The following is a 12,717-nucleotide window of genomic DNA, read 5'->3' on the forward strand; positions in this document are numbered from 1 at the left end:
GGATTTGAAAGATCCTTTAAAAAATCGATATTTTTTAATGTTTTGATACATGCACTTAAACATCTAGAGTGACGCAGAAAAGTTATTCTAGTGTTTTTCTTGTTTATTTATTCAGCTTTCAGGTGCAGTTTTTTCTTTTCAGATTGATCGGTTTCTACTCAAAATATAGCCCCAATGCTATGTAGGAAATTAATTTGAGAAATTATATCTGGAAAACGTATCTGTAGTATTTTTTAAAAAGTGATTTCCAAGTCCCTAAAGTCAAAGTACATATGAAAAACATTGTGGGATTGAGTGTCTGTAAACTAGAGTTATTGTTCTGATATTTTTTCTACAAAACCTTCAAACTTTAAAATGTTAGTATACCTTCATTACTTTATTCATTCATTCGTGTATCTTCTAAACATGAACATTAACAATCGTTATTCCTATTCAAATTAATTCTCTCTCTTAAAAAAAATCAATACCATCAACAAGAACAAATCATATTGTTAAACAATCCACTCAAGTACGTAATTCACACTTAGATCAGCATAAATCAAGAACATTCCAAACAATTTCCCATAAAACTTCCCCCCCAAACATTCCCTCTTCAATATATACCCTTTTATAAACTGTTTAAACCTGTCTCAACATTGATAAAAGCGTCCTGTTTGCTTATTTCAAAGAAACACTTAAACCAGAGACAAGGACAAGAGACGCATCCAGCAAGGACTCTATGTTATATAGCTTGAACCTTTGCTATGGCTAGTGCAACCGAACGTGTTCTAATGAATATTAATTTTGTTAGCTTTTCTATTTATGAACCCCACCACCACCGCACTGCCACGACAATGACGTTGAATATGGTTGGTCACAATCACCAGAACAGCAAGTTAATGAAACAAAAGCCCATCCAGAGAAAGAGTCGATATAAAACTCTTTGCTTTTGGCTTATTGTTATGAAAATGAGCTAGGATCATAAATAACACCACCAGAAGCAGTTAAACAATGAACCAACAACTTGTACAAAGCTAAAAACGACTAAGGACAATCGTAGTCGAGAGGAGTCAACTTTATAGCAAGAAGTATAGTGGCGGCATTAAAGTGGTATGGAATTTTGATTCGCTTTTATTTGCTCTCGAACGCCTTCGAAGAAAGTATACAAACCGTCTGAGTTATCACCTGAAAGAAAGCGAAGCTCAGTAGCATTTTGGTCATTGTTTTTTTCCAGTGAGCATTTGGTTTTTCGATTTCCTTATGCAAAACCATATCGCTGCAGTCAAGAGAGATATGCAAATCAGACTTCTGAATGAAACGGAAGGGGTAAATTAATAGAGAGCAACCAGCAAAAACGTACGACAAAATTCCGCACTCCACAAGGATCTGGTTCGGAATAATTGAATTGGTAGAGGGCTTTACATATTTTTTGGGTGCGGGACTACCGACTATATACAACATGGAGGAGGACTGACGTAGTCCGTGTTTTTCATTATAAATGTGGCTGGCTAATTTGCATATTTTCTTATGTGTTATGGAATGTTGCGGACTTCATCCTCGGAGAAGAGAAATGTTGATAAAGCTTTGTCAGTCTGGTTAAAGGTTGGAATTAATTTAGTTAAATTTTTAAAATAAACGTTTATGGTTGGACTATTCGCATTGTGATGATAATTTAAGAAGAATATTTTTTGTGTGATTTGATTTAATTTAAATAAAATTTTGAAACTTAACAAAACTTTAAATTACATATATAAAAGTTGCTCAGTGAATATATGTAAGGTACTGACTTGATAAGTAGAGTTTAAGGAAATTTTATAATATGTTTTTGTCTTACAGGAATTTGCAATAGCTTCACAAATAACATTTCAGCTTCGATAAAGGTATTACCGAAGATTCATTACAGCTTCTGTTAAACTTCAGTAAGATTGTTGGGCATGGTAAAGGAGAACGTAATATAAGTTAGACCCTTTATAACAATGTACTTATAAGGTCTATAAAAGAAGCTTAAACGAAGCTTTACCGAAGCTTTTAGATTTAATTACAGCTTCTGTATCAAAAATATAGAAAAAAAATTTAAAAAAAAAAATTTTCTTTTTCAATTGATTTTTATACTGAATTTTATCTTTTAATCTGAAATAAAAGATAATATTCTATTAGCTTTAAGTATATCAACCAGGAATCGAACTTCGTATCTGTTTATTGGTAGTCCACCACTGTATTCATTTATGAAATCAAAAACTTTATCAGTAGCAGAAATGTCAAAACAAAAAAATATCCGAGCTAGATATCAAAACCAAAAATCAAATACAAAATTTGGTAAATTCTGTAAAGCTTCTATAAATTCATTAACCAAGCTTATCCGAAAAACAAGCTTTCTTCGGTTAAGTTTCTTTAACAGCATTTTAATAACTTATTAAAAGTTGCTAAACAAGTTCGAACTTCTATAAGCAAATTAATTCTGAAGCAAGCTCAATACAAGCTGTATAAAAAGTAGTACTTGCGAGACTTCAATTTACAGAAGCTGTTGTGTTAGTTGGGTTATAGCTACGGTGACCATATTTCTAGAAGCGAAACCCGGGACAGATAAAAAATTCGTTGAATCGTTTTGAAAATATTGATTTTTCACAAAAAAAAAAAAAAAAATGTAATTTTTTTAAAATGAGTTTTCATAATTTCCTTATTTTGATATGATAATTTCTTAAACGATTTGATGGGAGCATTTTCATTGAAATCATTTAAGCCGTTTACGAAATCAAGAAAGCGGATTTATAATAGGTACCTACTGTTAATAACTTCTAAAAGAATATTTTTTTCAATAAAAAAAAAACATTTCCTGATATAGCTTTTCAACTCGACAAATACAAGCTGGAACTAAAACAATGACAAAACATTTTTAAAACTAAAGCCTAGTCTTGAAGTGAAACGAAAATTTTCATATAAAACCAGCACGACGAAATACGAAAATTTAGTTTTTCGATGCACATTTACGCAGCTTAACCACCGAAATTCTTTACTGTGCTAGAATATTTGGGGAGTTTTCAATCGTTTTTCACTGACATTTAACTGTCCAAGTAATTTTTCTTACTATAAAAGAGTTTTTTGACTTTGGAGACTTATTAGAAGAACTTTTAATTTAAATCAACCAAAGACTGTTTTTTCTTGTTTTCCGTACAAAGTTTTTAAAATTTTGAATAAATAATCATTTTTATCAAAAAAAAAAAAAAAAAAAAAAACAAAACCGACTTCCATGAATCGAAGCTAGGTTTTATGATTTTCTCATAGATTTAATAGCCAAAACTGGACCACACTGCAAGCACCAGCTTTCCAATACAAAAATAATTATCAAAATTGGTTCACTCCGTCCAAAGTTATGAGTTAAAAACATAAAAAATAATTTAAAAAAAATACAGACGTATTGAGTACCTCCTCCTTTTTGGAAGTCGGTAAAAAAATTCAGAAAATGTGCAAATATGGGACAATCACTGGACAAATTCCAAAATACGGGACACTTATACGTCCCGGGTTTTAAATAAAAACTCGGGACAAGCTGTTGAAATACGGGACAGTCCCAGGTAAACCAGGACGGATGGTCATCGTAGTTATAGCTCTTAAAGACACTGGTGATAGTCTTCCCTGTCAATAATTAGGACTCAGTGAATGTGTTTGTTTTTCTACGATTACGGTTTGTTTAATTAAAATTTCAAGCATCTTTATGTTAAGAATATTGTGACACATTTTTTCTAAATCCCTATTAAACAAACATTGTCTAACGATCATCTGATGATTCTTGATCAAATCAACAAACATTAGATAAATTGAATTAATTCTCATAGAACTTGTTTTTCAATGTTTCTTTCGTCATCATTAGTTGCAGAAAAAGAATCAAGAAATCCTGTTTTAATTCGTATGATCATAAACTGTTCCGTAACTTAAAGCTTTATAGCTACCATTATTTGAAATTACATATTCTTCATAAAAGATCATTTTGCGCAAATAGCAATTTCTAACGGTTTTTGCAAAAACACAAACAGAATAACATCACAGTAATTTAACATCTACTGAAATATAGATCGCAATTATACTCAATCACCTTCACTTTTATAGATATCCAAGTTTTTCCTAGACTCCCTGACTTGGATTATCTCATATTCATTCCTGTTACTTCTTCTAGATGAAGATCATGCAAATAAAAATATTCTCAGTAGCTAAGTAATAGTTATACGTTTAGTATGATTTTATCTTTCTCATAATTATAGACTAAGTTATCGGTGTAATCGAGGTGATTTTTAAAAGCATATTATCTTGGAAGGAAGGTAGCATAAAGTAATTTAGAGTTGAATCTTGAGATGGTTACTCGTTATGGTTACTATACCCTGAAGCTTCTTTGAGGTTTATAAGGATCGTTTACACCGCATAGAATTATAAACAAATAAGGAACTTCTGATTAAGATAAATAACAAAAGCCGGTTCGATAAAGTAGACACATTCTAAATAACTCATAATTTGCATATATTGACACTTAAATTGAGCAAAGTTTAAGTAATAGTATATATTTTTTTTTAGTTAGAATGAAATGTGAACGCCTTTTTTTTTAATAAAAAACAACTCCAATCTATATTTTTTCGTAATTAGTTTTGAAATAAGAACAAATTGAATATTTAAATAATTTATTTGCATTGCAACCACCTCAATTCAAAGTTTTACTTCAAAGTTTTAACAGATTATAACGAATTTTTTTAAACTAAAAAATTTAATTAGTTGTTAAAAATCGGTATTTCGAAAACATGTGAATGGAATTTTAGAATAAAATTTAACTTTTAGTTGTTGATTTTAAAATCCTCTTTTAACTTCTATAATATAATCTGTTTAAAAAAAAAACTCTTTTGTTAAATCCTATAGGTACAGTTTATAAACACAATTATTTATCTTTTGTAAAATGAGTTGCATTCACTTGAATATTTTAAGAGTGTTTGAGTGTTTCAATTTATCAAACATCCATTTTTTTCACAACTTTCTTTCTTTTGTAGATTATTGAGCTTGGGTCAGAAAAAGTAATTCATGAATTTTTATGATTGGTATCGCCGCAGAATTTACCATCTGCAGCAGTTTCAAAGTCCTCCAAAATGCATTTTTTGAATTTTTTTTAAACCGCATTTAAAGTGTAAGAGCGAAGAGGAGGTGATAGACAGAAGCAGAACTTGATCAAGCTGGCAAATGTATGACAATTATTATTTCAAGACTTTTCTTAAATTTTGTTTCGGAACAATGGAAGAATATTGTAAATAATTTAATATAAAAAATAACCTTAAATAATGCATATTGTAAAAATTCCAATACAAGAAATTAAATAATAACCTTTTAAAATTAATAACCTTTGTTGAGAAGTATAGCCCAGGGAAATTAGTATCTAAATTAAATCGCATTTTTCGTGGGACAAAATTTTTTTCATGGAATGTGTTCGGGTGGTTGTCCTTATCATAAAAGTCAATTTGTTGGGATAATTAGAGGTTGGAAAAAGCCGCCATCTTGGAAAAGAGATTGGTATCGTTTGCCCATATTTTGACTAATTTCCCTGAGCTAGTAAGACTCCTAATATTTCTATGTTTGTTAAATAAAGAAACATTTTTTTAATACAAATTTGTAGACAATTAAAATATCTTTCATATGATACCAATATGATTTTTTTACTTTATTAATTACTCATTCTACGATCAATTGTTTGAAAAAATAAAATGCACGACTGGGGTCGCACGTACTTGCTCTTGCAGCTCAAAGCACTTTTATGTTAGTCTACTTGTAGATTTTAAAAAGCTGGATCTAAATTTAAAAAAAAATTGATATTGGGGAAGAACCGATATTTAGGGAAAAATTATGTTAAATGAAAAAAAAAATTTTTTTGTTATTTGACTTTTTTGAGAAAAAATAAAAATGCAGTATACAAAGTTTAATCAAAATCGTTAGAGCCGTTTTCGAGAAATTCGTAATATCGTATTTTTTTGTATGGGAAATATACGTTCTAAACGAGATATAAAAAAACAAAAAAAACCAACTTTCAGAATTCCATAAAAATCATCTGTACCAAATTTGAAGAAAATCCGTCCACCCGTTTAGGCTGTGGAAATGTGTACAGATGGATGCACAACCGCACAGACGCACAGACGTACAGACGCACGGACGGAATTGCGAGACCCACTTTTTTGGAATTCTCCACAGTGGCGTACGTTGAGTCGTCGGGGCCCCGGGGCAAGACTAAATTTTGGGGCCCCTTAGATACAAACAAAAAGTACGTATACGCCATACATTTTTTTGTATTGCTTGTTTATTTGTAGGTTTATTTTAATGTTTTAATATGTTCGTAATGCACTTTGCTATACTTACTTAAAATTTCAATCTTAATAGTAAATACTTGTACTAGGGGCCCCCAAAATTAAATATTAAGAGACCCCTAAAATAATTTTTTTTTAGCTTAGAATTAATAGTTCTTGGGGCCTCTGTTCTGAAGTAATATGACCATGTACATATTTGATTTTCCATCATCAAACATAATTTTTTTTACTGTGGGGCCCCTGAAAAATTAATTTTTGGGCCCCCAAAATAAATATTTAGCGGCCCCTAAAATAAAAATTTTTGAAGCTTAGAATTGATAGTTCTTGGAGCCTCTGTTCTGAAGTAATAAATACGTATTTGATTTTCCATCATCAGACATAATTTTTTTTATTTTGGGGCCCCTGAAAAATTAAAATTAAATATTTAGAGGCCCCTAAAATAAAATTGTTTTAGCTTAGAATTGATAGTTCTTGGGGCCTCTGTTCTGAAGTAATGTGTAAACATTTGATTTTCCATCATCAAACATAGTTTATTTGTTTTGGGGCCCCTGAAAAATTATTTTTGGGGCCTCAAAATTAAGTGCTTAGAGGCCCCTAAAATATAATATAATTTTTTTGGAGCCAAGAATTAATAGGCATTGGGGCCTCTGTTCTGATGAAATATTCGGACTGCCACCAATAACGTAATGTTTTTATTTTGGGCCCTGATGTATTTATGTTGGGGCCCCTAAATTGATATTCAATTTTTTTTAATTTAATTTTTTTTTAATTCCTGAAGTAAAGGCATTGGGGGCCCCTGCAGGACCCTGGCTTGAAGTTGTTTTTTGCTTTTTTGGGGCCCCTAATGTATTATTTGTGGTTGCAAAGATTTTTCAAGTTATATTTTTTGGGGCCCTAAGATAAAATTTTTCTTTTAAAAAAGCAGTTTATTTTGTTTGGGGCCCCTGGAGTAACCTTTTTATCAAATCAATATATATTGTGTGGCTACCAATGCATTATACATTACACTGAATGAAATAATTTGTCTCCCTTGTATCCGAAGTGATTCAAATACATTTTAATTAACTTCGTTACTCAATTTATGCTAACAGTTTCCTTTTCTGCATTTTCTCCAGTGGGGGCCCTGAGGTCGGTCGGGGGCCCCAGGGCGTCGCCCCGCTTGCCCCAAGGGAGTGTACGCCCCTGATTCTCCATCATCGTTATGTTGGTTTTGATTAAAACCTCAATTTTTTTTTCGACACGAAACCAATACTTGCCCTATAGAGCAAGTAAAAAACAGCTGGAATTTTGATTTTGAGATCAGCAACCTCAAATATCTCGACCTTCCCATGAACAAATTCAAAAATATTTCAAACACATAGCAAGCTTTAAGCCACCTTTTCTTTAATACCAAACTCGTCTCTGTACATCGGGCCATGACTCCATAGTAAAATGGGCATTCCCTTTCTTTTGTTAAGATGCATTTTTAGAAGAATAAAAAAAAAAACACAATCGTTAGAGCGAGCAGCGGTTTAAAAAACAAAAAACACCCGTTTTCAAAACAAAAAAAATTATTAATTTATTTATTAATAGGTAAGGCCAAATTTGATATAAGGTGTTATATTATTTAGCATTAGGTAAGGTATTTCACTTCACGCACGTATTTAGCATTGAATTTCTCTCTAATTCAAAATATTTGTATTGAATTGATTTGAAAAGGTAAACCAACCATTTTTTTAATGCATGTTTTTTTTTTTAAGTCTATAGAACTCATGTTTTTATCTTCCTTGACTTTCGTCCTTATCATTTACAAAAGTTTTCAATGAAAGTTAAATCAATATAATAGATACATACCTATTGACTTTTTATGTAGAAGGTAAACAACTTTTTTAATTTTCTTTTATAATCCCCAATATGAAACAATGCTAGAAAATATCTTCAAACACCAATGACTACCCTTGGGAATCGAACTTGCTCATCTCAAAAAGTATGAAGCCTGTATCTTACCAAAGAAACCAAATAAGTTTACTTTTTATCTATATTCGCCTGAAGACGTTGTTATTTAAAATTATTTATTTTCTTTATCTCTCTCAGTACATGTTTAAACTTTTTTTTCAATTTCCTGTAGCTTTGAATTGCAAACCTCAAGGGAAGAAAAACAGTATACCACCCCATATTTGAACGGAACTACAGTAAACATTCTGCACTTTTGTACTAACAACGGATTAACTTCAAATGGCACACGACTTCTTCGTTCAATGTTTGTGTAATGACGCACACCCTTTTTCAAAGATAAAAAAAACTTATTGAATACATCACTCCCCTTAAGGATGTCCTTCTTCGTCGTCATCTTTATACTTGAGTAAAAATTGCATCAAATGGTATCCGAATGTAAATATGAAAAACACAACAAGCTGCTGGTGATTTGAAAGGGGATACCCAACACGCTCAAATGTATAATGTTTGTTCACATAATTCAAGCTATGTTTGCATTAAACTTGGCCAACTGGAAGATTCCATTACTACTTGCTTACTCCCTCATGAAGTGATTGTTTACTGGTTTCCTGTTTTCACTATCAAAAGAGTGGGTGGCTATGGCTAACTGGTAAACAGTGAACATCTTACACTTTCACGCCATGTGCGAGATATGATTTTTTAATCACATTGAGAGAATCTTAAGTGCTGCTTTACGCGGCAAGATAGAAGGCAAATATTGATGAAGCTGATGATGATGATGGTGATGGTTTTGATGGAAATGCATGCTATTGAATTTGATATACAAATAACATTGTAATGAGTTATATCTTTGTTTGGGGGAAAGGGTAAAAGGTTGTCCTACAAGAAAGTGTTGGACTGTTAAGTTAATAAAAGGATTCAATTCAAAATTCTCTATCACATTGATGACTCTATAAAGATAGTTTATTTATTCATTAAGAACATCAATGTGGACATTTTTAATCCTTTTGTAAATTTAATTATATGTTAATGCTATTCAATTTCTTTCTGAAGTTAAATCAGCTTTTCGTTGTAAAGACATAAAACAAAACAAAACAAAAAAATGTATCGAAAAGAATTATAAAAGTAAAACAATCTTGCATCATTTTGTTCTTTAAAGAAAATCGATTTCTTCATCATAATCATGTAAACCATGTTATTTCTAATGTCACACCCGTAACGCAAAAAATTGATAGGGTCTACAAATTTTATTTTAATAATTTTTTAGATTATACATCACCAAAAAAAATAATGTCAAAAAACAAATGGCATGTAATAAATTTTTGACTTTTTTGATCGATATCTCGAAACCGGTTCATGATACTCAAAAAATGTGTATGCACGAATTGTAGAAAATGGTAAAAGCTACTAAAAACTTTTTGTAAAATTTTCGTATCTCGTCGGATAGCCGAGTTATTGTCAAAAAAACAATTTTATCTTTTTTTACAAAATGGCGGAAAAAGCTCATAGGAAATCTTGGTCGAAAACTTTAAGTTAAGCTTTTTTAAGCATCCCCTACAAAATATTCAAAATTTAGCTTTCTCGGTTATTTTGAAAATGTCTCTTTAGGTTATTTTAATAAATGAAAACTTAAAGCAGAAACACAATCAAGCTTTGCCGTCGATTTTGACAACTGCCAAAAGTTCAACCATACGAAATCTGTGTAACCTCTCATAATGGGCATGGGCACGTTCAGGAAAAATTAGGGACTAGATATTTAGGTAACGTCATTTTCTGAACGGAAATTTGAGCAAATTGACTAAATTAGTTTGGGTACGCCATTATTGTCAAATTTCGAAGTTTACTGGGCCAGACACCAAATTTCACTGCACTTTAATAAATAAATAATATTAATTATAGCCGATAATATACTTTTTGCTCCTTTTTCACACAAATAAATTTAATTCTGCTACCCCAATTCTGTAATTAAAAACAATTAGCTGTCATGTTGACAAAAAAAAACTTTCCTAACATTTTAGGGAAAAATTTCTTGCCTAACTTTCCAGTCAGCTTTCCAATAAAATTATCTAAATTGGAAGGATTTTTTTGACAGTTGACCAATCAGAGGCCGAAATATTTAGTCCCTAACGTTTCTGAACCTGCCCAATGACGCTTTTTCTACGTACGCTTTTTTGACAAACGTAAGGAAACGCAAGCGAGCAAAAGTTCAGCTAGGCTTTTACTCGCTTTCTGACATTTATCAGACATAGTTACAGTCACCCACATAATTATTGGGCCAAATGTGAATGAAAAAAAAATTATTACAATACTAGGTGTGCTTTTTTGTTTCTCTATACAGGGTGTCCCACAGTAACCGCCCCAAATGACCATGGATTCATTTCGAATCACACGTAGTTTGGCAAAGATAAGGCCAGTTAAAGCAAAAGAGAGCAAAAATCATAAAAACGGTAATAACTCGAAAACGGGACGAAAACGAGAAAATTGCCACTTAAGTTTTTCGACTTAAAATGACCTCAGGAATCCATGGTTTTCATTTGGGGCGGTGACTGTGGGACACCCTGTATATATTTTGCACAAAAAAAACGCCATCGAGATATTTTAAATCAAATCAATTTACGTATTAAAAATAACAGCAATTTAATGATGTGGTAGACTGAGTTTTATTGTTAGTTCTCTTTAAAAAAGAACTTATTATGATTGGTTTTGCTTTTATAACTGTAGGATTAAAGGAATAAACAAATTGTTATGTATTTGTCAACACATTAATTTCCTTCTTCATTTTGCCACATTTAAATCAAGTTAAAGACTTGGCCCAATAATTTGTGAGTGACTGTTTTTTTTTTTATTTGACAGCTGCAACGGCGTATACAAGGGGGGGGGGTTACGGGGTCATGACCCCCCCCAAGAACTCAGAACTTAAAAAAGAGTTTGTTATGTGATACTGAAATCTCTTGAGTAAGATTATTTTCAAAATGTTGAAGTTTTAGAACATGAACGAAAATTAAAAGTAAAAAAAATTTTTGGTATTCAAACAAACTATTTTACCATATTATTTTGGGGATGTGGTCATATTTTTAGCGAACGCTATGCTGGATTAGGATTATTTTGATTCGTTCGATAATATTAGTTGAGCTGTGCTGTAGAGTTTTGTATGGAAACAAAATCCGGATAAGTATTATATTCAAAGCTTTTTAAAAGAAATTGAATCTGGTAGGTACACAAAAATAATATCTTAAGGGCAAGACACTGCTTACCAGCAAATAAAAGAAGCAGCCATATCTTCTATTTTTTTATATGATGAAGTGAATAAAATATGTTTTAAATAGGGAAGCTTTCTGTGGCCTTGCTGTGTGGAGGTCAATTCTGTTGATAAAATTCGTCATCGGCAAAATGTTAAAGAAGGATGTCATTTCTCAAATCATTTTAGTTTTTTGCAATGTTCCAGTTCAATACATTCGTCTGATAAAATTTGGTTAATTTTGTTTGCTTACAGAATATAACAGTATTTTGTACATACCTACTAAATTTGCTAGATCTGTTGCATTTTTTGAAACAACTATGGATTTGTTAATCATCAATGGCCAGCCAATTATAGAAGCAATGTAAGCAACCTTATCTAAGGCAATTTAAATATTATTATTAAATATCACTTAGGGCTAATTTTTTGAATAGTTAGATAAACCTAAGTTAGAGCTTATTCCTAGGAATAAAAGTTTTTTTTTTATAGTGACATTTATTCTTCTGATAGTCTATCTGACGATTGAAGAAGCAGGGCTTAATCTAATAAATACAACTGAATGTTTTTTATATTGTAAACCGCTGATTAATACCTGAAAACGGACGAATCCCAAAATATCGCCAAAATTATTCTTTTTGTCTTTACTATTTTAATAGAGGTATTTTAAATTCCCATACAATTTTAAAACAAAATTTAAAAAAAAAAATATATTTTCAAATGCAATTTTTTTTACAAAACTTTGCGATGCGTTTGCCTGAGGTTAGGAAGACTTTTAATTCAAAAGTTAAAAACTGTTATTAAGTAAAAACGATTTTTATTTTAACTTTCTGGGCTAGCGGAAAACAATGAACAGTTGTTTTAAGGCAAATTATTCAATCGAAGTACTCGTATAGTACATTTTATTTTTAGGAGAGGATAGCCTCAATTGGTCAAAATTAAAGCCTAGTACGCTGCTGATAAGAAACGAAAAATCCCATACAAAAATGAAACAACGAAATGGTAACCCGAAAATTTCGTTCAACTTTTCGTTCTGTAGTACGCTGTTCGGCACAACGAAATTGAAAGTCTAAACTTCTTTTTCGCACACAAACAATTGCCGGGGACATTCATTGTGTGTGGAAAAATGACATTTTGAGTTTTTTGTTTGTTTTTGTTGTTCATTTTGTCATTGCATGTCTTTCTGCGATGCGTGTTTGCTTTTTTTTCATTTATGTTTTGCAATTTTTGAGTATTTTTCGG

The sequence above is a fragment of the Episyrphus balteatus genome, chromosome 1, assembly GCF_945859705.1.
Source record: "Episyrphus balteatus chromosome 1, idEpiBalt1.1, whole genome shotgun sequence".
NCBI classification, from domain to species: domain Eukaryota; kingdom Metazoa; phylum Arthropoda; class Insecta; order Diptera; family Syrphidae; genus Episyrphus; species Episyrphus balteatus.